Source organism: Hevea brasiliensis, chromosome 2, assembly GCF_030052815.1.
Source record: "Hevea brasiliensis isolate MT/VB/25A 57/8 chromosome 2, ASM3005281v1, whole genome shotgun sequence".
NCBI lineage: Eukaryota > Viridiplantae > Streptophyta > Magnoliopsida > Malpighiales > Euphorbiaceae > Hevea > Hevea brasiliensis.
Window position 1 is genome coordinate 61,278,560 of NC_079494.1, and position 24,407 is coordinate 61,302,966.

The following is a 24,407-nucleotide window of genomic DNA, read 5'->3' on the forward strand; positions in this document are numbered from 1 at the left end:
TCTATTGCTAGTTCCCCGGGCACAATAACAAGGGGATCAACCCCAAAGCCTGAATGTATGCATGGTGGTAGAAGACACAGAGGGGAGTGTCGACTGTTAACTGGAGAGTGTTTCAAATGTGGGGCTACGGATCATTTCATAAGAGATTGCCCTCAGAGGAGTGGTTCAATAGCTCCGGTACAAGTTGATAGACCTTCCCCTATAGTTCAAAGGGGTAAAAGATCGGGTAGAGCAGAAACGGCTGACATTACACAGAAGATTGTTTCTGAGACAGTTGAAAAGCCCGAAGTCAGGGTGGCACCACAAGTATATGCTATGGAAGCTTAGGAAGAGCCAAACCCAGACACTGATGAGGCGATACAAGGAAGTGAAGAAACAAGGAGGTAGCAACTCCTCGATTACTTAAGTCAGGTAAATTTCGAGGACGAAATTTAAATTAGAGGGGAAGAGTTGTAACACCCTCCCCGTAGCAACTCCGTACATTCTACTGTTCCGGTGACCGGTGTCGGTCCAGACAGCTAAAACGTCCGAAAAAATATTTAAACTAAAGTCGGGAATCATAATTAACTCAAATACTAATAAGAAAAATTTAGTAAAAATTTTTGAAATAAAATACAACCAAGTTAAACGAGCCGGTGCCCTAGCGATGGGTAACCAGAGGGAAGTTGCGGTTCTCGCAACGAGGAGCCCTAGACTCGAGGGAAAAATTATAAAATAATTTTTGGGACTCCAGAGAAGGGTTATTGAGGTTCCCATGGCATTACAATGCCAAGAAAATACCTAGAAAAATTTTTCAATCGGTACAGACAATTTTGACCCGTTAAGCCAAACGGAGGGCATTTTGGTCATTTCGCCTTCAGAGGTGATTTTTGGCCGACTTGTCCAGTTGAGTAAATAATTAATATGACATAAAATATGAAGAAATATTACTAAAAATTAAATTGAAAAGAAGTAGAGAAGAAAAGAAAAGAAAATGAGAAAAAAAGGCTTATTTATGACATAAGGTGATGTCATTTAAAAGCATCCACCAATGACAATTAAACAACCAATTTACTAACTAATAAAAAGAGATAAAAAAGGCCAAAGGAATTAAAATACCAGCTGCCTTCTTCTTCTTCAAAACGTTTTAAACCTCTCCCTCTTCTCCCTTCATTGATGTTTAACCAAAAAGCTTCATTTCTCCCTTGTTTCCACTACTAAACCCTAAACCTCTTTCATTAAAACTTGTCCACTCATCTTGGGAGAGTGTTTGGCAGCCTAGAAAAGGAAAGAAAGTGAGGTTGAAGCTTGGAAAAATCTGCCCTACAAGAGGTTAGTGCCTATTATACATAAATCTTTCTTATTCCATGTTAGGGACTTAAATTGAGCATGAAAGTGTAACTTAAAATGAGTAAGGATTTGTGAATTAATTGAATAGAATTTATATGTATGTATCCCATGGATTTTGGCTTCCCCTAAGTAAGGAACAAGATGGAGTGTTTTGATGGATTTGGAGTGCACTAGGGATTATGTTTAAAGTATGTAAATATAAGTATAATGGATTAGTTAGTTAATTAAAGCATATTGTGAAAACTCATGTGGGAATTAGGGTTTTGAGAAGTGAAAAATTGACTTGGCTTAGGAAATTGTTAGAGAACCTTTTAATGGTCAATTAGTGACCATTTTAGGTAAGTTGACCATTAAATGGACTGAAAAATAGGATTGCAAAGTGAGGTTGCAGGCTGCCCTAGGACAGCAGCATAGGGACTGAAAATTCAGCCCAATTACACAGCCATAACTTTGGCTGTGTTAGTCCAATTGATGTTTGGCCAATTGGACATGAAACTAGGCTTATAATGGCACATTTTTGCTGAAGAAACCATGCCCAAAAGACCAAAGCAAATGGACCAAAAGTTGGCCCCAATCCGGATACCCTACAAACAGCCCCTGCAGAATGACCAAATGAACAGTAACTGTTCATTTGGCCATAACTCACTGTAGATTTGGTCAATTGATCTGAAATTTTTACAGAAACAAGTTAAGACATAGACAAACAACTTTCATGAAAAAACCTACCCCAAATTATGACCAGAACCTAACCCAAATGGCAGTCACAGTCACTGTTCAAACCTGCAACTCTGCAGATTTTAATTTGAGCAGTAATGTTTGGAGGACTATAACTCTCTCTAGAAAACTCGGATTTAGGCGATTCTTGAACCGATGGAAACCTAAGGCATAGTAGAACATTTCATATGAAGAAAGTTAGACCAAATTATGAACTTAACTTGATCAAATTACTGACCAAAGTTGGACCAAAAATCTGCCAGACCCAAAATCTCAGCATGAACACTGCACGTGAACTGTAAACATATTTTGGCCATAACTTGAGATACAAAACTCCAAATGGAGTGATTCAAAAAAGGAAATTCAACTAGACAAAATAAGGAACAACTTTCATGTTTACCATTTCCTCAAATTCCCACTGTAGAAATATCAAATGGAACAATAAAGATGAAGCACCAAATCTGAAAATTTTGTTCAATTAGCATTAAGCTTAGAAATGGTATTGGCAACCAATACCAACAAGTTTTAAATATAAAATGTGGTATGTTTGGGGTGTTAAAACCAATACACCTATTTTCTATCCAAAAGTCAACATTTTTGTTGACCAATGAGGTGAATAGTGACACCAAAACCGAAAATTGGCAATTTTGCCAAAATGACCTAAGCTTTGAGAAAGTGACCAAAACCAACAAGTTTTAAATGCCAAATGTGGTACATTGGGAGTGTTAAAACCAATGCACCTATGTTCTATGCAAAAGTCAACTTTTTGTTGACTATTGAAGTGAATAGTGACATAAAAACTTGAAATTCAAAAATTGAAGAATTCAAAAGTATCAACTGCCCTAGTAGGCCTAATGTGATTGGTTTGGATAGGTTGGCATGCCAATAGGGTTACGATAGCGATCGCTGCGTATGATGTATGGCTTCATTGCCATTCTCAGGATGTGATAGCCTATGGCTATACTGATTATGATGTTTTACTTGGCTTTAAGCCTTATTGCTTATATGGCTTATTAGCCATTCTGCTTGCACACCGAGACACATTGTGACCGATGGTGTGACGACGAGGTACTGGTACCCAGTGCTAGTTTACCGGTTTATCCAGTCCGGTCAATTTGTATAGGTTACTTGGGCATGGAAAAGTATAACTGTAATTGAACTGATTGTTAAAGAAAATACGAAAATTAAATATCAGAAATGATTACGATAGAATACAAAGAAACTTAAGATCATGAAGAAAATAAATAAACAAAATGCATGAAGAAGTTAATATCATAAAACGTAATTAGCCCTCGACTAAACATTAAGTTGGTAATTATTCAGTCCTTATGAACACAATGGCTAAGAAATTATGATTTTTATTTGCATATTATTTCTTTCTATTTTATTATTTGCACCACTAAGCTTTATGCTTAGCACGTCGCTTTTGCAACGCGTAGGTACTGAATATACTGATCGAGAGCCAGTAGATCACAGATTGGGTAAGTCCATCCTGCAGTTCTGCATAGTGTCCGTGTCACCTCACAGGCTACAGTGCATTGGTAGGACACTAGGTGTCATTTTGGTATTTTGTAATTAATCTTATTTTCTCATGTGTAAATGAACTTATGAAATGTAATTTGATACTCATGTAAATAATGAGAATTGTGTTTGTAAATGAAAAAGTGAATGTTTATCTGTGATATATATATGATTATCACATGAAATGAATGATTGAGAAATGAATGTGAACTGAAAAATATTGAGATTTTGATAAATGGAGTTGAGATGAATGAATAAGAATATAGGAAGTGTTTTTCACAGGTTCCGAAGAACGGTTTTCTCCATTTTTAGCCGGTACTCTGCCGGATTTTCTTTAAAATTTTCGAAACCTCAAATAAATTACAATTTCAATAAATGAATTATATTTCACAAATTATTTTCAAAACTATGATAAAAATGAATTAAGATAAAATAGAGTGCTCCGGCACACTGAGTGGCATAACTTGCTCGGCTACACTGCAGTCGGGTAAGGGGTGTCACAAAATACAACCAAGTCAAATGAGCCGGTGCCCAAGCGATGGGTAACCCAGAGGGAAGTTACGGTTCTCGCAACGAGGAGCCCTAGACCCGGGAAAAAATTCATAAAATAATTTTTGGGACTCTAGAGAAGGGTCATTGAGGTTCCTATGGCATTAGAATGCCAAGAAAATATTTAGAAAAATTTTACAATCGGTACAGACAATTTTGACCCGTTAAGCCAAACGGAGGGCATTTTGGTCATTTCGCCTTCAGAGACGATTTTTGGCCGACTTGTCCAGTTGAATAAATAATTATTATGACATAAAATATGAATTAATATTGATGAACAATTAATTGAAAGTTAGTAGAAAAGAAAAGAAAAGAAAATGCAATAAAATGCCAAATATGAGATATTGTGATGTCATTTAAAAAGCTTCCTCCAATCACAATTAAACAACCCTTTAATTAACTAATAAAAGAGACCGAAGGAGACCAAAAATTCTGGTCATCTTCTTCTTCTTCTTCAGCCAAAACGTGACCTCCCCTTTTCCATAACCCTCCATGAAAGTTTCCTTTAATTTCTTCCATTTCCCATGAAATTCCACTACTAAACCCTAAGTCACCTTCACTAAAACTTGTCCCCACATCACAAGGCAACTCTAGGCAGCCACAAAGAGGAGAAATTCTAGAGTTTTCACAAGCTCAATAAGTTGAGCAAAGAGATTAGTGCTTAATTATGCATGTATATCTCTTGTTCCATGTTAAGGACTTAAAAATAAGTATGAAATTGTGGATTAAATGAATGAAACTTATGGGTATGTATGCCATGGATTTCGGCTGCCCTAAGGAAGGAATAGGATTGAGTGTTTGTGATGGACTTGGAGTGAACTAGAAACCATGTTTAAAGTGTTTAAATATAAGGATAATGAACTAGTAGTTAATTAAGGTAAGTTGTGAAAATTCATAATGGGAATTAGGGTTTTAAGGGTGAAAATTGGACTTGGCATTTGAATTGATTAATGGACATTCTAGTGGTCAATTAGTTACCATTTAAGGCAAGTTAATCATAATTTGAAGTGAGTTAATGCATGGCAAAGTGAATGTGTAGGCTGCCTAAAGACAGCAGTAGGGTGACTGAAATTTCAGTCCACTTGGACTGCCATATCTTTGGCTGTGTTGGTCCAATTGGTGTTTGGCTAATTGGACATGAAACTAGGCTTATAATGGAACATTTTTTCTGAAGAAGCCATGCCCAAAAGACCAAAGCAAGAGGACCAAAATTTGGTCCCAATCCGGATACCCTGCAACAGCACCTGCAGAAATGACTAAATGAACAGTAACTGTTCATTTGGCCATAACTCACTGTAGAAATGGTCAATTGACCTGAAATTTTTACAGCAATAAGTTAAGACATAGAAAAACAACTTTCATGAAGGAACCTACCCCAAATTATGACAGAACCAATTCAAAAATGCAATCACAGTCACTGTTCATGGTACTGTAGATTTGGTAATTCTGCAGTTTTGGAAATCCGGCCAGCTATGGTTTTTGGACCATATCTGGAGCTACAAAACTCCAAATGGAGTGATTCAAAAAATGAAATTCAACTAGACAAAATAAGAAACAACTTTCATGTTTACCATTTCCTCAAATTCCCACTACAACAGGGCCCAATAGAACAGTAAAGTTGGGTCACAAAAACTAAAATTTCTGCCCTCTTAGATTTAAGTTGGGAAATGGTAATGGTGACCAATTCCAACAAGTTTTAAATACAAAATGTGGTATGTTTGGGGTGTTAAAACCAATACACCTATTTTCTATCCAAAAGTCAACATTTTTGTTAACCAATGAGGTGAATAGTGACACCAAAACTTGAAATTCAAAATTTGAAAAATTTAAAAGTATCAAATGCCCTAGTATACCTAACTAGATTGGTTTGGATAGTTTGGCATGCCAATAGGGTATTGTTTTAGCAGTACTGCGAAAGGAAAGGCTTTGTGCCTGTATTCATGGCTTTATGCCCGTATCCATGGCTTTTATGCCCGTATTCATGGCTTTTATGCCCGATTATGTGATATCATAGCTTTTAGCTATATTGACTGCATACGTGGTTGACGTTCTGCGTCCCATGGTATGACGGCCCGAGGTATCGCGGTGCCCAGTGCCAACGACCCGTTATCCAGTCCAGTCATCCAGTATAGGTTACTTGGGCAACCAAATGAATGGAAAAGTATAACTGTGAACTGATTATTAAAGAAAATACAAAAATTAAGTATCAGGAATGATTACAAAAATACAAGGAAGCTCAAGATCATGAAAAAAAAAATTAACGAAATGCATGAAGAAGTTAATATCATAAAACATGATTAGCCCTCGACTAAACAATAAGTTAGTAATTACTCATTTCTTATGAACACAATAGCAAGGAAATTATTATTTTTATTTGCATATTATATTTTCTTGTATTATTGGCACCACTAAGCTTTATGCTTAGCGCGTCGCTTTATGCTTAGCGTAGTGCGAAGATTTGGACAGAGGGCCAGAGACCACATATTCGGTAAGGCGGTTCCACGATTACGCATAGTGTCCGTGTCACCTCACCGTCTGATTGCATTGGTAGGACACTAGGCTTCATTTTGGTATTTTGTAATTGATTTTTATTTTCCTTTGTGTAAATGAAACTTATGTAATGTATTTTGATTTTCATGTAAATAATGCAAAATTGTGTTTGTAAATGGAAAAGTGAATATTGATATGTGACTGTTACATGACTATCAAATGTGATGAATGATTGAGAAACGAATGGTTGAAAAATATTGAGATTTTGATATTGGAGTTTGTGAATAGATGAATATGATTATTATAAGTGTTTTTCACAGGTTCCGAAGAACTGTTTTCTCCATTTTTAGCCGGTACTTCGCCGGATTTTCTTTAAAATTTTCGGAACCTCAAATAAATTACAATTTCAATAAATGAATTATATTTCACATGTTATATTCAAAACTACGATAAAAATGAATTAAGATAAAATAGAGTGCTCCGGCACACTGAGTGGCATAACTTGCTCGGCTACACTGTAGTCGGGTAAGGGGTGTCACACCACCCCTTCAATGGCTAGCTCTCCAGGGACAGGGTACAGGGGACCAGCCCCAACGGTATCTGTTGCTTGCCCACATTGCCAAAAATGGCATAAGGGTGAATGTTGGAGGATAACAGGTGCTTGTTTACGGTGTGGATCTACAGACCACCTAGTCCGAGATTGTCCTCGCAAAACTGCTACATCCACTCTAGTATCAACTGATAGGCCTGCCCCTCCAGCTCCAAGGGGTAGAAGGCAGGGTAAGGCTGAGGCAGCAGGTACTTCACAGAAACCTGTATTAGAATCTGTGGAGAGAGCAAAAGGCAGAAAACCAGCCAGAGCCTATGCTATAAGGGCACAAGAGGAACAGGATGCTCCAGATGTTATCAAGGGTACGTTCCTCCTTTATAATACTTCTGTGCATGTATTAGTGGATCCTGGATCTACTCATTCATATATTTGTATCAAGCTGCCTGTAGAAAAGGGAATACCAGTGGAGGAAAGTGACCAAGGCATCCTGGTCACAAATCCGCTAGGCCACAGTGTGGTAGTAAACAAGGTGTATAAGGGCAGTCCATTGAAGATTCAAGGGAAAGAGTTCTCAGCAGACTTAATCGAATTGCCTTTCCATGAGTTTGATGTGATTTTGGGAATGGACTGGTTATCCCATCATCAGGCAATAGTAGATTGTAAATTAAAGAGAATCTCTCTGAAAACTGCTGAGAACGAAGAAATAATAGTAGTGGGTGAAAGGACAAATTTCTTGTCCAATGTCATCTCAGCTACAGTTGCAAGGAGATGGCTGAGAAAAGGGTGTGAAGCCTATCTTGCACACGTGGTTGACACTAGGCAGGGTAAACTTAACTTGTCTAACATACCCACAGTAAGGGATTTCTCTGAGGTATTTCCTGAGGAATTGCCTAGTTTACCACCAGAAAGGGAAGTTGAATTTGCTATTGAGATTATGCCTGCAGCTCCAATTTCAATTACTCCGTATAGGATGGCACCTGCTGAATTGAAAGAGTTAAAAATCCAGCTGCAAGAATTACTAGACAAGGGGTTCATACGCCCCAGTGTGTCACCGTGGGGAGCTCCGGTATTGTTTGTAAAGAAGAAAGATGGGACACTGAGGTTATGTGTTGACTACCGGCAGTTAAATAGAGTAACAGTGAAGAACAAGTATCCATTGCCTAGAATTGACGATCTGTTTGATCAGTTGAAGGGAGCCGGTGTGTTTTCTAAGATTGATCTCAGATCAGGGTATCATCAGCTAAGGGTTAAGGATGCAGATGTGCCTAAGACTGCATTTAGAACCCAGTATGGGCATTATGAATTCCTGGTGATGCCATTTGGGTTGACAAACGCTCCAGCATCATTCATGAACCTTATGAACCGTATCTTCCATCCATACTTAGATCGGTTCATAGTGGTCTTCATTGATGACATCCTGTTGTATTCCAAGGATAAAGCAGAACATGATGAGCATTTGAGAATTATTTTGCAGACTCTAAAAGAGAAGAAATTGTATGCTAAATTGTCCAAGTGTGAGTTCTGGTTGAATGAGATTGCATTCCTTGGACATGTAGTATCAGCTGAAGGGATTAGAGTGGATCCCAAGAAGATTGAAGCAGTGATGGAATGAAAGCCTCCCAAAAATACAACTGAGATCAGAAGTTTCTTGGGGTTAACTAGATATTATAGAAGATTTGTAAAGGGATTTTCCCTAATAGCTACTCCAATGACCAAATTACTACACAAGAATATGAAATTTGACTGGAATGACAAGTGTCAAGCCAGTTTTGAGAGGCTGAAGGCTATGTTGACAGAGGCACCAGCAGTGTTAACACAATGTCCGGAAAAAAACTGTAGTCTCTGATGATGCCTCACACAATAGGTTAGGGTGTGCACTCATGCAAGAAGGGAAAGTGGTCGCATATGCTTCCAGGCAGTTAAGGCCACATGAAAAGAATTACCCTACTCATAATTTGGAGTTAGCAGCAATTATCTTCGCATTGAAGATATGGAGGCATTACTTGTATGGAGAAAAATGCTACATATACACAGACCATAAGAGTCTGAAGTATCACAACCGTAAGGAACTTAATTTGAGACAGAGGCGATGGATTGAATTCCTAAAAGATTATGATTGTGTAATTGACTACCACCCTGGGAAGGTAAATGTAGTCGCTGATGCTTTAAGCAGAAAATCTATTATAGCATTAAGATCTCTGAATGCCCAACTATCCTTAACTCATGATGGAGTTATTTTGGCTGAGTTGCAAGTGAAGCCGAATTTGTTACAACAGATACAGGATGGGCAGAAGACAGATGGGAAATTAATGGCTGTTATGGGCTAAATCACTGAGGGGAAGGAAACTGAATATGAAGTGAAAGAAAATGGGTGCCTGTACTATAAAGAAAGAGTGTGTATTCCAGATGATAAAGAATTGAAAATCAGTATTCTGAAAGAAGCACATAACAGTGTGTATGCTATTCACCCAGGAAGCACAAAAATGTACCATAACCTGAAACTCCAATATTGGTGGCCAGGTATGAAGAAGGACATAGTTGACCATGTAACTAGATGCTTGACCTGTCAACAAGTCAAAGCAGAACATCAAGTTCCATCAGGTTTGTTGCATCCCATAAACATACCTGAATGGAAATGGGGCCGAGTCACTATGGACTTTGTCAGTGGTCTACCTCTCACTCAGAAGAAGCATGATGCAGTATGGGTGATTGTGGATAGGTTGACCAAATCAGCACATTTTCTGCCAGTTAGAACTGACTACTCACTGGAAAAGCTAGCAGAATTGTACATCAGTGAGATAGTTAGACTACATGGAATTCCACTTTCCATTATATCTGATAGAGACCCGAGGTTTACATCTAGATTTTGGAAGAAATTACAAGAATCCTTGGGCACACAACTCCATTTTCAGACTTTTCATCCTCGCACGGATGGACAAATGTAAAGAATAATCCAGGTCCTCGAGGATATGCTGAGAAGTTGTGTTATTGAGTTTGAGGGAAGTTGGGACAGATACCTTCCACTGGCAGAATTTGCATATAATAATAGCTATCAAGCTAGCATACAGATGGCACCCTATGAAGCACTGTATGGGAGAAAATGCAGAACACCTATATGTTGGACTGAATTGGGTGAAGATAAGCTAGTGGGGCCAGACTGATAAAATAGACAGGAAAAGGTGAAACTGATAAAGGCCAATTTGAAAGTTTCCTCAGACCGACAGAAATCTTATGCTGACTTGAGGAGAAAAGACATTGAGTATGAAGTTGGCGAAAAGGTATTTCTCAAAGTATCACCGTGGAAGAAAGTGTTGAGATTCGGGAAAAAGGGAAAATTAAGCCCTAGGTTCATTGGCCCATATGAAGTTATTGAACGTGTGGGACCAAAGAGCTACTGATTAGCCTTACCACCTGAGTTGGACAAGATACATAATGTGTTCCATGTCTCGATGCTCAGAAGATACAGATCAGATCCTTCACATGTCATCTCAGCAGAAGAAATTGTGGTACAACCTGACCTGACATATGAAGAAGAACCAATTAAAATCTTGGCACGAGAGGTAAAACAGTTCAGAAACAAGACAATTCCACTAGTGAAAATCCTATGGAGACACCACAACACGGAAGAGGCAACATGGGAGAGCGAGGAGACAATGAGACAACAGTTCCCTCAGCTCTTCACATCAGGTAAATTTCGAGGACGAAATTTTTATTTAGAGGGGAAGAGTTGTAACATCCCCACTGTACGTGGTTTGTACGTTCAGTTGTTCCAGTAGTCAAATAACAGTCCAGGCAAGTTAGGATATCTGGAACTACACTTCGGTGATAGTGAACAGACATATAATGATGAAATAAATAAAAAGAAAATACAAGAAAAATCAAACAAAAATGAAAGAGAGAAAATGATGCTAAGTTAAACGAGCCGGCATCACAGCGATGGGTGACCGCACTGGGAAGGCCGTTGCCGACCCCAGGACCGCGGGTAACCCTCTGAATTTAAATTTGAGACATAAATAAAAGTTTATTGAAATGTAATTGATACTAGAAACATCAAAGAAAAATTAATAGATTAGTACAAAGAAAAACAAAAAATCGAGAAACAGACAAAAATCGGTATTACGGAAAAAATCGAGAATATAACCCAAAGTGGGGTATTTTGGTCATTTGACACCTAGAGTTGCCTTTTGACCTCAATGTCCATTAAAAATAAATGACATTACACTTTATAAATGTCTTAAAAATTAAAATTGTGGTACATTATATTAATAGTGCAAGAAATGGGGTATAAAGTGAATAATTAAAATCTTAACATATAAAATTACTTAATTAAAAGTGAGTGGGGCACTAAGGGGTATTTAAACACCTAAAGGACATGTGTATGTCCACTAAACACTTCAGTTTTCTGCATCATCTTCTCCAGCCGAAATGGACCACTATGAAAACACCATGGGCAAAGCTTCCAAATCTCTCATGCAAGCACCTTCACGCCATGTTTCCACTTAAATTCTTTCATTAAACTTGGTCCACACCTCTTGGGTAGATTATAGAGAACAAAAAGGAAGAGATTTGGTGAAGTTTTGATAAGCTCCAAAAGTTGTAAGTGTCCAAAACCTCTCCCTTGCTTTAGTAAAGCTTGTGTTTAGGTTGAGGTGAGTGTTTTGGTGAAGAGAAATGAAAGAAATAGTGAGAAATGGACTTGTCCATTTTCGGCAGCCATGAACCCTTATTGAGCTTGAGTTATTTTTACTTCTAGTGAATGAAAATAAAGGTTGATTAATTCAAATGAAAGTTATAGTAAGTTTGTGCATAAGTATGTGCATGTAGTGTTTAGATTAAAGGTGTGAAATGGAACCTTGATGCCTTGAGCAAACTGCCATGTTTGGCAGCCCCTAATAGCATGAATTTGTGTGTGAACATGTGGTTATTAATGATATATGTTAATGTTAAATTGTGGGCAGCAAGTGTAAGTGATATTGAAGTATGAATATGTTGAAGTATATGTGTAATATTAACATTGAAGTATGTTGAATTTGGGTGTGTCACACAGGGCTAGTGGGCCTGACTCAAGCCCCTCTATGGGTATCTTCTATGGGCGTACCCCTCTAGAGGCCGGCGATGCAACTCAAATCGGTACTGTCCGCTTTGGTGGAGTTCAATCCCTTCGCCCTGCAGAGCTAGGATTCGAACCCATATCACCTCACGGATTTGCTTCGCCTCTTACCAATTGAGCTGCAAATCCGTGAGGTGATATAGGTTCGAATCCTAGCTCTGCAGGGCGAAGGGATTGAACTCCACCAAAGCGGACAGTACCGATTTGAGTTGCATCGCCGGCCTCTAGAGGGGTACGCCGGCAAGATGGCCACCCATAGAGGGGCTTGAGCTGGGGCCTACTAAGCCGGGGTGTGACAGGGTGGATGTAAATATTGAAGTTTAATGGTGTATTGTGTGCCTTGTGCACTTGAGTATTCTGCCCAAAATTTTTGTTGGAATTGTGTACAATATATGTATGGAAGTGTTGTTGGTTGAATATTATAGTAATGAGGAGGAGAAGGAACATCAAATTGGGAGTGTATGTGCTTTGTGCAGGTTATGTATTGGAGGCAGCACCTAAATTAGGCCATAAGTGCCAAACTGTGAACCCAATTGGTATGAGGCCAATATGGGGTGAAACTAGACACCAAATAGGCCAATTTTCATGTAGAAATATTGCCAAAATTCTGCCTAGAAACTGACCTTAAAAAGTGACCAAATCCGAATTAGTGCATTTGAGGCCTGAAAACTGACCATTTGGGCAGTAGTTAGTGTTTAGGCCATAACTCACTCAAAACAGGTCCAATTGACTTGAAATTTTGACCATGAATAGTTAAGACCTATATCTACAAGTCTTATGAAGACACCAAAGCCCAGAAATGACCAGAACCAAGTCAAATAGCTTGCACAAGTTTGGGCACAAAAACTGCCGAACCAAAAGTGACATAAAAATTGACCAAATTGTGCACTAAAAGTGCAATCTGTCCAGCTTTAGCAAATTGACCATATCTTGGTCTACACAACTCGGAATGACCTGAAATTTTGCTCCGCGTGCAGTAAGACATAGAGCTACAATTTTTCTTCTTTGACCAAAAGCTAAAAACCAAGGGAAATAGGACTTTAAGCTAGACCAATCTAGCACACAAAAATTGAGATTTTGACATTTTGCATACAGTGATGCTTGAAGCATTTTGGCAATGAATGCCAACTTGTAAAAATGGTAAATTGCACTATATTGGCAGCATATTGAGATATAAATTGTGACATATTGATGCTAGAAACAACTTATCCATATTACCTAAAAAGGTCAACATATGCATTGACTTGTGAATTATATAATAATTAGTAAACTCCAAAAATTGAAGAATTAAACAATTAATTAATAATGTGCCCTAGTTTGCCTAGTTGACTAGTATGGATAGGTTGGCATGCCAATAGGATTCTGACAGCTGTTCTGTAAATGGCTTCATGCCATACTGTGTTTTTACGGTTTATTATGCCGCACTGTGACTTTAAGAGCCTACGGCTATACATATTGTGTATTTATTTTTGGCTTATCGCCAGATTGACTATATGGCTTTTTAGCCACGTTATTTGCACACCGGGAGACACTTTGTGACCGATGGTGTGATGGCCCGAGGTACTAGGTACCCAGTGCTAGTATATCCGTTTATCCAGTCTGGTCAGTATATAGGCTATACGGGCAGTAATTCAAGTACTATTAAATTCAAATACCTAAATCCAGTCTACTGACATACAGCACCACCAAAAATTTGTAAACACTTTATTTACTTTATTTTAGTATATATTTCTTTATTTTTGGCACCACTAAGAAAAATTGCTTAGCGCGTTGCTTTTGTAACGCGTAGGTATTGGAGATACAGCTAGGGAGCCCAGCAGACCTACGACCGGGTGAGACGTCGAGATTCGCACAGAGTCCGAGTCATCCAGACCGCATTGCATACATGGTGGGACTTAGGATATCTTGTATTTTGTACTTTTGTTGTATATTTGAAATTCAGCCCTGTATTTTATAATGTTATGAAAGCTCTAAGGTTTGTAATATTTTGTACATATTAAATAACATAGAAATTTTCTATATATATTTAAATTATTATGGAGTATATTATGGAACTGTTTAATGACTATAAAAGTCTATTGACTTTACTGAGAAATAGAGACTGTGAAATATTTGAGATTTTGATATCATAATATTAAACTGTTTTCACCAGGTTTGGAAGGACAGTTTGTCCTAAATATAGACGGCACCTTGCCAAATTTTTATAACTAGTCTTGAAACACTGATTTTAACAAAGTATGACAATAGTATCAACATGATATGAATATTACATAAATGACTTCTTAAAATCAAATTGAGTTCAAGAAATGAGATAATCACAGACTAGGTGTTCCGGCACGCCGTGTAGCATGCCTTGCTCGGCTATACTGTAGACAGGTGAGGGGTGTTACAATGGCTGCAGGAGTTGACTGAGAATCCTACAAAGAAAACTGCTAGCTTCAGCAAAAAGAAAGAAAGTGATGTGCACACCATCACCCGACAAGCCCAATCCCCATTTCCTCAGAATAACTACCGGCCATATCCTCCCTCTCATGGCCTAACAATTGCCAATATTCCACCCCCTTTTCCAAATTATCCTCACCCACGCCCACAGTAGTAACCACAAACGGCCTATAACCCTAGACCGCCTGCCCAGCCAGTTCAATCAAGACCACCTCCTCCCCAAAATAATTCTAGGCCGCAGAGACATCCTGATCCACCTCTTCTCTTTCCACTCAGCCAAATATACCGATACCTCGTCGGTATAAATCAAATAGTGCTAATTTCCCTAGACCCAATCCAGCCACCATACCCCAGGTGGTATGATGCCAGTGCTCGATGCGAATATCATAGAGGGGCACTTGGACACTCGACTGATAACTGCGGGGCACTCAGCGGAAAAGTGCAAGCCCTGATTAGAAATGGGTGGTTGAAGATTGAAGGGAATGGCACCCTCCCTAATGTCACTTCAAACCCATTGCCCAACCATGGTACGAGCAATAACGTGAATATGATAGACTTTGAAAAAGAAAGGTCAACCTTGGAGGTAGATCAACTGATTCCTCACTTTGAGGAAATTTTTACAATGGCAGTGAAGGAAGGTTACCTCTGCCCACAAACACTAGGGCCTGAAGATGATGCAGGATGCCCCTATCATGGAGGAGCGGCTAACCATGAGCTGCAAAATTGTGAGGAGTTCAAAAAAGAAGTCTGGAGGATGCTGTCACTCAAAACTTTGAGATGTCAGCGGAGAATGAGGTTGGAGGGTGAAGTGAACACAACCAAGTTTTGCTGGGATGCCTCCACTTCCCTTCCCAGATTAACCTTTTCTGCCCCTAACGCCCCAATAACACCACCACCAGTGATAGTCATCCAAACCCCGCCTCAGTTCCCTATCACAAACACTCATGCTGTGCCTTGGAACTATAATTTCCAAGTCTACACTCAATGAGCATCAAGCAGTACATAAACTCCTAGCCTTACCCATGCCCCACCCTTAGCACCTCCTAAACCGTGTTTCGCTCCTCATGAGCACTTCAAGATGACTTACACTGGACCCTCCGGTGATGCTACTTCCCAATCAAACCCTGAGCCAATCACTACCAGCAACTCCTCCCCACTAGAGGTAGAATTTATAACCTGAAGCGGGAGATGTTACAGGGATGACAAGAAGGAAAAGAAGAGAGGGAAAGTAAAAATGGGAGAGCCACGGGAGAACACAAAAGAGGAGGTTGAAAAAGTGGAGAGAGGAAAACCTGCTGAACCAAGTGGGGAAGAGGAACTATTGCTTCAAATAATGAAGAAGAGTGAATATGCTGTTGTCGAGCAACTGAGAAGGACCCTTGCCCGGATTTCATTGCTGTCACTAATTTTAAGCTTGGAAGTGCACCGCCAAGCCCTACAGAAGATTCTGGGTCACGCCTTTGTAAACTTCGATATCACACCGGGGCAATTTGAGAAGATAGTGGGACAAATTCAGGTATCCATTTTTGTCACCTTCTCAGAACAGGAGATAGACCCGGCTGGCTTGAAGCACACCAAGGCTTTACATGTGACAATAAAATGCAAAGGCTGCATAATTGCTAAGGTCCTAATTGATAACGGATCTGCACTTAATGTCTTGCCCAATGCCACCTTGGCTAGGCTACCGGTCGACCGGTCAAACATACGTCAATGTGCCATGGTGGTAAGAGCCTTTGATGGCACAAGGAGGGAAGTATTGGGGGACATTGACTTGCCGCTTCAAATCGGGGCATGCATTATCAACGTCATGTTCCAAGTAATGGACATTGAACCTGCATACACCATGCTGCTGGGGAGGCCTTGGATTCATTCAGCAAATGCCATACCGTTGACCTTGCATCAGAAGATTAAGTACATCATGGACAGCAGGATCATCACCGTAAAAGGGGAAGAAGCCATGCTGGTCACCAAGCCACAATCACTTCCCTATGTGGAAGTAGCCAAAAAGTCCTTGGAAAGTTCTTTCCAGGCTCTAGAATTGCAAGAAACTATCCTGAGGGATGAAGAGGCCACAGCTATGGTTGCAAAGGTGATGCTTAAGAGCGGATATGAGATAGGCAAGGGGCTGGGCGCCACATTATAGGGGATGGTTGAACCCATATCGGCTATCCAAAAGATTGGTCGTTTCGGCCTTGGATTTGAGGAAGATGCCCTTATGGATGGGCAATTTTGGAAGAGGAACCTCTTTCGGGATCAGAGATTTGACCAGGGAATCGGGAAAAAGGAGGTTGTCCCGAAAATCACAGATGTCTTCACCAAACCAATCCTCGAGAACCCCGATAAGGGTGAAGAATTACCCGAAGAACCATCTGTTGATATCATACAACTGGACTCCCTGTATGAAGCCCTGATCTTGCCAATTGTTGAAGGGCAAGAACTGGACAACTGGGAAGCAGAGGACCTTCCTGTGCTTAATCTTGAGTAAAGTATATTTTGTTATCTTCATTTGATCATTTTGTCCATGGTGACAAGTGTAATGTTGTAAATGGACCTTTTTTTATGATACAAATATTAATGAATTAATAGCGCATTTTACATCCAATTTTCTTTCCCTTTTTCTCTTGAAATCCATTCTTACAATATATTCCACTTTCATTTCTTTAGGACCATTCATCAATTAACGCCTAATAATTCAATAGACTCAGAAATTCCTTACGTTAATTTTGAAACTCCCATAACTGCCATTACTTCAAGTGACTCTGAAGAAGAACTGGTTGAAGAAAGAGGTGAGAGAGATGAACCTTCCTTGGTGCCTTGCAGGGATGAAACGCATACCATCAATCTAGGCACAGAAGAAATAAAAAGGTAACTTAAGATTGTGGAAAGTGGGGAATTAGAAGATATGGTCAGTTTGCTCAAAGAATTCTTGGATATATTTTCATGGAGCTATGACGATATGATCGGTTTAGATCCTAAGATTGTGACACACAAGATTCCCCTAATTCTCGGGATGATTCCAGTAAAGCAGAAGCTAAGAAGAATGAACCCTGACACGTTGCTTAAAGTTAGGGATGAAGTCAAAAAGTAGTATGAGGCCAGATTTTTGGAAGTGGTCAAGTACCCTAAGTGGATAGCTAATGTTGTCCCAATAATGAAGAAGGACGGGAGAGTTAGGATGTGTATTGATTACAGGGATCTCAATAAAGCAAGCTTGAAGGATGATTTCTCTCTCCCACACATAGACGTGCTAGTTGTAACACCCCTATGTTCGGTAGTGCGTTCTACTGTTCCAGTGACCAATGTTGTCCGGACAGCTAGGATGCCTAGAACTACACTTCGATATGAGTGAGGAGATATAAAATAATGAAATACAAGAAAAGAAAATACAATAAAAATAAAGAAAAAATAATAGCAAAGAAATGCAATCAAGTTAAGCGAGCCGAGAACCCTAGCGATGGGTGACCACACCGGGAAGTCACGGCGTGGACCGTTGACTAGCCCTGGACCGCGGGGAACACTGGAAAATATTTTTAAGACTTAAATATACCCCTATGGAAGTATAAATATCATTAGAAATATCAAAAAAAAATTAAATAATTAGTACAAAGAAAAGTGAGAAATCGAAAAATGGACAAAACTCGGTGTTACCGAAAAATCGGGAATGTAACCAGAACAGGGGCATTGTGGTCATTTGACATCCCGAGTTATCTTTTGACCTAAATGTCCATTAAAAATACATGATATTACACTTGGAAAATATAATGAAAAATTAAATTAGTGGTACCTAATGTAAATAGTAAAAATGGAGAGTTAAATGTGGGAAAATGAAAGTTAAGATTAAAATAATAGTTAATTTTGACATAGTGCTCCACTAAGTCATTTAAGTGGACCACTAACTCACCCTTTGGACAGCAGATTGAACTTCATCTTCAAGCTCCCAAATTCAGCCGAAAATGGTGAAAAGAAGATCCACCATTGTTGTCCACTTGAAAGCTTCATGCAAGCTTGATTTAAGCTTCGTTCTTGGCACCTTTCTTCACTAAAAGTTGTCCATACACCTTGGGCAGTAGATTGGCAGGAAGAAGACCAAGTTTTGGGGAGATTTTGAAGAATTTCCAAAGTGGTAAGTTTGTGTTTTTGATTATTAGTTAATTAAAATTTGTAAGGATGTTATGGGTGTTTGATTTATGGAGAGATTTTTGAGGTTTGATGTTGAATGGGGAAGTGTACTTTTGGCAGCCATGGAAACACCTTGAAGACAGTTTATTTTTACTTGTAAATGGTGAATTGAAGGATTGATTAAATGTATATTTTGTAGGAAATTATTTGAGTGATTATACTTAGTATATGTAAATGTGTATTGAAATTGAAGCTCGGAAATTAATGGAATGTAAATGTATCATTGCGGCAGTTTGTTGACTCTTGAAGAATGCTGGAATTCATGCTTGGTTTATGGTATATTAATGTTGACTTGTGTTGGATGTTATGGCAGTTTGAGTGTATATATGATGGTGTGAGGTTGGACATGTAAAAGTGTTATGGTTAGGTGCTTGAATTGTTGTAAATTGAGTTTGACAAATTCTGCACTTTATGGTGTAGTTGAATGTGATTGTAAGCTGCCAAAATGACCTATAATATGTTGTGAATTATGTTTAGGTTATGGTACAACCAGAATTGGCTTGAATGTTGAGTTTGGTGAGTGTTAAAAGTGATCCTTGATGTGTATGAAAGAAATGCAATAAGGCAGTTTTTGTTTTAGGCCTAGCACTTTAAGTGTGTGGCTCTAATTGGTATGAGACCAATTGGAGGTGAAACTAGGCACAAAATGTGCCAACTTTCATGAAGGAAGCTTGCCAAAATTCTGCTTTCAAGGTAGCTTGAAAAATGACCAAATCCGGATTAAGTGCAAATAAGGCCTGAAAATTGACCATTTGGGCAGCAGTTAGTGTTTCGGCTATAACTCACTCAAAACAGGTCCAATTGACCTGAAATTTTGACCATGAATAGTTAAGACCTATATCTACAAGTCTTATGAAGACATCAAAGCCCAGAAATGACCACAAGCAAGTCAAATATATTGCAAAAGTTCGGGTCCAAAAACTGGCCGAACCAAAATTGACCTAAAGTGACCAATTTTGATGCATTTTGACCAGCAATAGTAAAATGACCATAACTTGGTCTACATAACTCAGAATGACCTGAAATTTTGCCCCGCGTGCAATAAGACATAGATCTACAAGTTTGTAGTTTTGACCGAAACCCAAAATCGAGGAAACTAGGTCGTCCAGCTAGGTCAAACTAATATCCCGGAATCCAGCAAGTTGCAAGAAAATGCAGTATACACAGAAATGAACTTGGTAACATGTACCAACCCTAAAAGACTATCGAATGTGACATGTTAGTAACATTAAAACCTAATTTATCTGGAATGCATCGAGGGTCGATATATTAGGTTGATTAAGCAAATAATAGCATTCAATGAATTACTTATCAAGCATTATCGTTAAAGACAGTTTAATTTAGTACTGAAACACTTCAAATTGTGTTTCTCAGTTAGCAAAGACTCAGGAAAAGGGAAGGAAACACTGAGTCAAGACCAAGAGACAGTTATCAGAGGTTTGTGCACAACAACTATTTCTTTGAATTTTTCAATTGAAATGAATTATGAATATTTGTACATTATTGTTTTAAATTGTGACAATGTGTTTGAATGGATATTTATTGCTTGAAAAACATTGTAAATGGTTTAAAACTGTGAAAAATTGTTTGAATGATATTGATGGATACTTATTGATTGAAAAGCATTGGAAATGGTTTGAAACCATAGCTATCATGTATATTGATTGTATTCCTCACTAGCTTGTCTAGTGGGACGAATTGAATTCCCTCTCTGGCTGAAGTGTTGAGGTGTGTGCCTGTTGAGGACGAATCGAATGAGTACTCATATTTTGCTGGCTAGCTATGTTATTCCTCATTAGTCATCGACTTTTGGGAGGAATTGAATACCTCATTAGCCATCAGCTTTTGGGACGAATTGAACTTTGGAACATGATTAAGCTGTGTGTGATTTATTGATATGTATTGTGAAATTGTGAAATGGAGTTTAAATTTTTATCACTGTCTTTTGAATTTAACTATATTTTGATTATTGAGATTTATTGTGATATTATGAAATAGAGTTTAAATTCCTTATGACAATTATTGTCTTGAATTTAACTATGGTTTTAAGTATCCACTCTTTATATGACTTATCAATTGTGATTTAAAATTTTATTGGTTAATGTTGTGCACCACTGAGACACTGTCTCAGCGATAGCTTTTTATTGCTGTCACAGGTAGATAGATGGACAGGGCAGCAGACTAGGCTGCTAATACATCCAGCGAGAGATTATCGGGTATATTGAGTATAACACATTTTGCATTTTATACTGTAATGTATGTACACTGTATGCATATATTGTTTTTGGTTTTGAGCAGTTATAAATTAAAATTGTACATTGAAGTTGTAAAGTAAATTATGAGTTATTTAGACTTGTAAAAATTATATTATATTTCTTGTATCTTAGTCTTTGAAAAATTACTGTGGATTTGAGTTGAGAAATATGTTAGAGTTGAGATTTGGAAATGTATTGAAGTGCTTTTTATAGGTTTTCTAAAGAACTGTTTTATTCAAAATACAGATGGCACTCTGCCAAAATTTTTACAGAAATCACTAATAGTCCAAATGTGTTAGCTGTTTCACTTCAGTTCAAAAAGTTTTTTTTTTAACACCTGTAAATTGTGCTCACCACTGTAAAAAGAAGTAAGAAAAGTTTTAAAATCCCTTGTAGTGTATTTAATGGGTTATCAGTAGACGAAGTTGGTAATTCATTAGGTATACTACGGGATCATGTTATGCCTTACAGAGGGGTAGGGTGTGACACTAGTAGACAATGCTGCAGGATTGGGCAGATGTTCGTGTATTGATGGGGCATCCGGGTATAATCAAATCCCCATGGATGAACAAGACAAGGAGAAAACTACTTTTATCACTCAGTGGGGGGTATTCTGTTATCAGGTCATGCCAATTGGGTTAAAGAATGCTGGGGCTACCTACCAACGCACTATGGTCACGTTATTCCATGATATGATGCACAAAGAAGTGGAGGTGTATGTGGATGACATGATCATCAAATCCAGGGAGGGAGAAAGCCATGTACAGGTGCCGAGGAAAGTATTCGAGAGACTCAGAAAGTATCAGCTAGAGTTGAACCCAGCCAAATGTGTGTTTGGAGCTAGATCTGGAAAGCTGTTGGGATTCATAGTGAGTGAGAAGGGAATAGAAGTAGATCCAGACAAAGTTCGAGCCATTCAAGAAATGCCATCCCCAAAAATAGAAAGGGAGGTGCACAGTTTCCTAGGAAAGCTGAACTATATTTCGAGGTTTATTTTCAATCTCACTGCTAAAGCTGAACCCATCTTTAGACTACTCAGAAAGAACAGCATCTCTCAATGGGATTCAGTTTGTCAAGAGGCTTTTGCGAAAATCAAGCAGTACCTATCAAACCCGCCGATATTGGTTCCTCCGGTAGCAGGAAGGCCATTGATTCTATACATGGCAGTCCAGCAGAATTTGATGGGATGTGTTTTGGGCAGCATGATGATACAGGACGAAAGGAGAGGGCCATTTATTACCTGAGTAAGAAATTCAATGATTGCGAGTCAAGGTACTCTTTCCTAAAGAGAACCTGTTAAGCATTGGCCTGGACGGCGAATCGGCTTAAACACTACATGTTGAATCATAAGACATGGCTCATCTCCAGAATGGATCCTATCAAGTATGTATTCAAAAGCCCATTTGTGCCAGGGAGGATAGCCAAATGGCAGATCATACTCTCTCAATATGACATTGTCTATGACCTGGAAAGCAGTAAAAGGTAGTGTAATCGCTGATCTCCTAGCAAAAAACCTTATCCAAGATTATGAAGCCTTGGATTTTGAATTCCCTGATGAGCATGTAAACGAGGTCGACTGCAAGGAAAAAGAACCAGCTGATGTATGGGAAATGTATTTTGACAGAGCTATCAATTTGTCTGGCAATGGGATTGGAGCGGTACTGGTATCACCTGATGGAAAACACTTCCCGATAGCTATCAAGTTAAGGTTTGACTGCACCAACAATGTTGCAGAATACGAAGCCTGTGTGATGGGTTTGTAGGCTGCCCTTGAAATTAAAATTAGGAAGTTGGAGGTATATGGAGATTCAGCCCTGATCATTTATCAAGTCAAGGGAGAATGGCAAACCAAGGACCCGAAGTTAATTTCATATCAAAAGTACCTGCTGGAATTAATCGAGGAATTTAAAGAGATTTCTTTCACTCACCTCAGTCGGGACAAGAATCAATTCGCAGATGCCTTGGCCACTCTGGCTGTCATGGCTCAAATGGAGGAGGGGCAGATGACTCAAGTATTACAAATCAAAGTAAGGAATGAGCTAGCGTACTGCTTCCTGATCGAAGAAGAAACAGATGGTAAACCATGGTATCATGACATCCAGGTCTACATCATAACCAGAGAATATCCTCCCAGGGCAAACAAAAATGAAAGGAGAATGATCAAGAGATTAGCTTTGGGATACTTCCCCAGTGGTGAAGTTCTGTACAAAAGAAGCTCCAATGGTGAATTGTTGAGATGCGTAGATGTAATAGAAGCAAGGAAGATCCTTTTCGAGACTCATGAGGGGAATTGTGCAACCCATGCTAATGGGCATATGATGGCTAAGCTAATCTTGAGACGGGGATACTTCTGGACTATTATGGAGAAGGATTGCATCGAGTACTTTTGGAGGTGTCATAAATGTCAAATCTATGCAGATCCGATAAATGTCCCACCTCATCAACTATTCAATCTCGTCTCCCCTTGGCCTTTTGCAATGTGGAGCATCGATGTAATTGATCCCATTAACCACAAGGCATCCAATGGGCATAGGTTTATCCTAGTAGCTATTGACTATTTTTCAAAATGGGTCAAAGCTATGTCATATGCCCACATCACGCAGAACACATTCCTCAAATTCCTCCAAAACAATATCATCTGCCGACACGGCCTCCAAAGCAAAATCATCACTGACAATGCCAAGAATTTGAACGATCCAAAGGTCCAAAGTTTATGTGACTAATACAAGATCCGACATATCAATTCTTCACCATACCATCCCCAGATGAATGGAGCGGTGGAAGCCGCAAACAAAATTCTCAAGAGAATAATCCGAAAAATGACCATCACCTATAGGGACTAGCACGACATGCTTCCTTACGCCCTTCATGCATACCGAACCTCTATGAGGACATCAACTGGGGCAACTCCATACTCACTGGTTTACGGGATGGAAGCTATTTTGCCTATTGAAGTAGAAATTCCTTCCCTAAGAATTCTGAAAGAATCAGGAATTAATGAGTCATAATGGATCCAATCGAGGTTTGACCAATTAAATTTGCTAGACAAGAAAAGACTAGTAGCAGCGTGTCATGGGCAACTATACCAGAGGAGAATGGCTAGGGCGTTCAACAAAGGCGTTTGCCAGTGTGAATTTCAATTAAGAGATCTGGTCCTGAAAAAGGTGCTCCCGAATCAAAACAATGCCTGGGGTAAATGGTCGCCAACTTATGAAGGACCTTACGTGGTTAAAAAGGCTTTTTCTGGTGGGGCCCTGATCTTGACCCA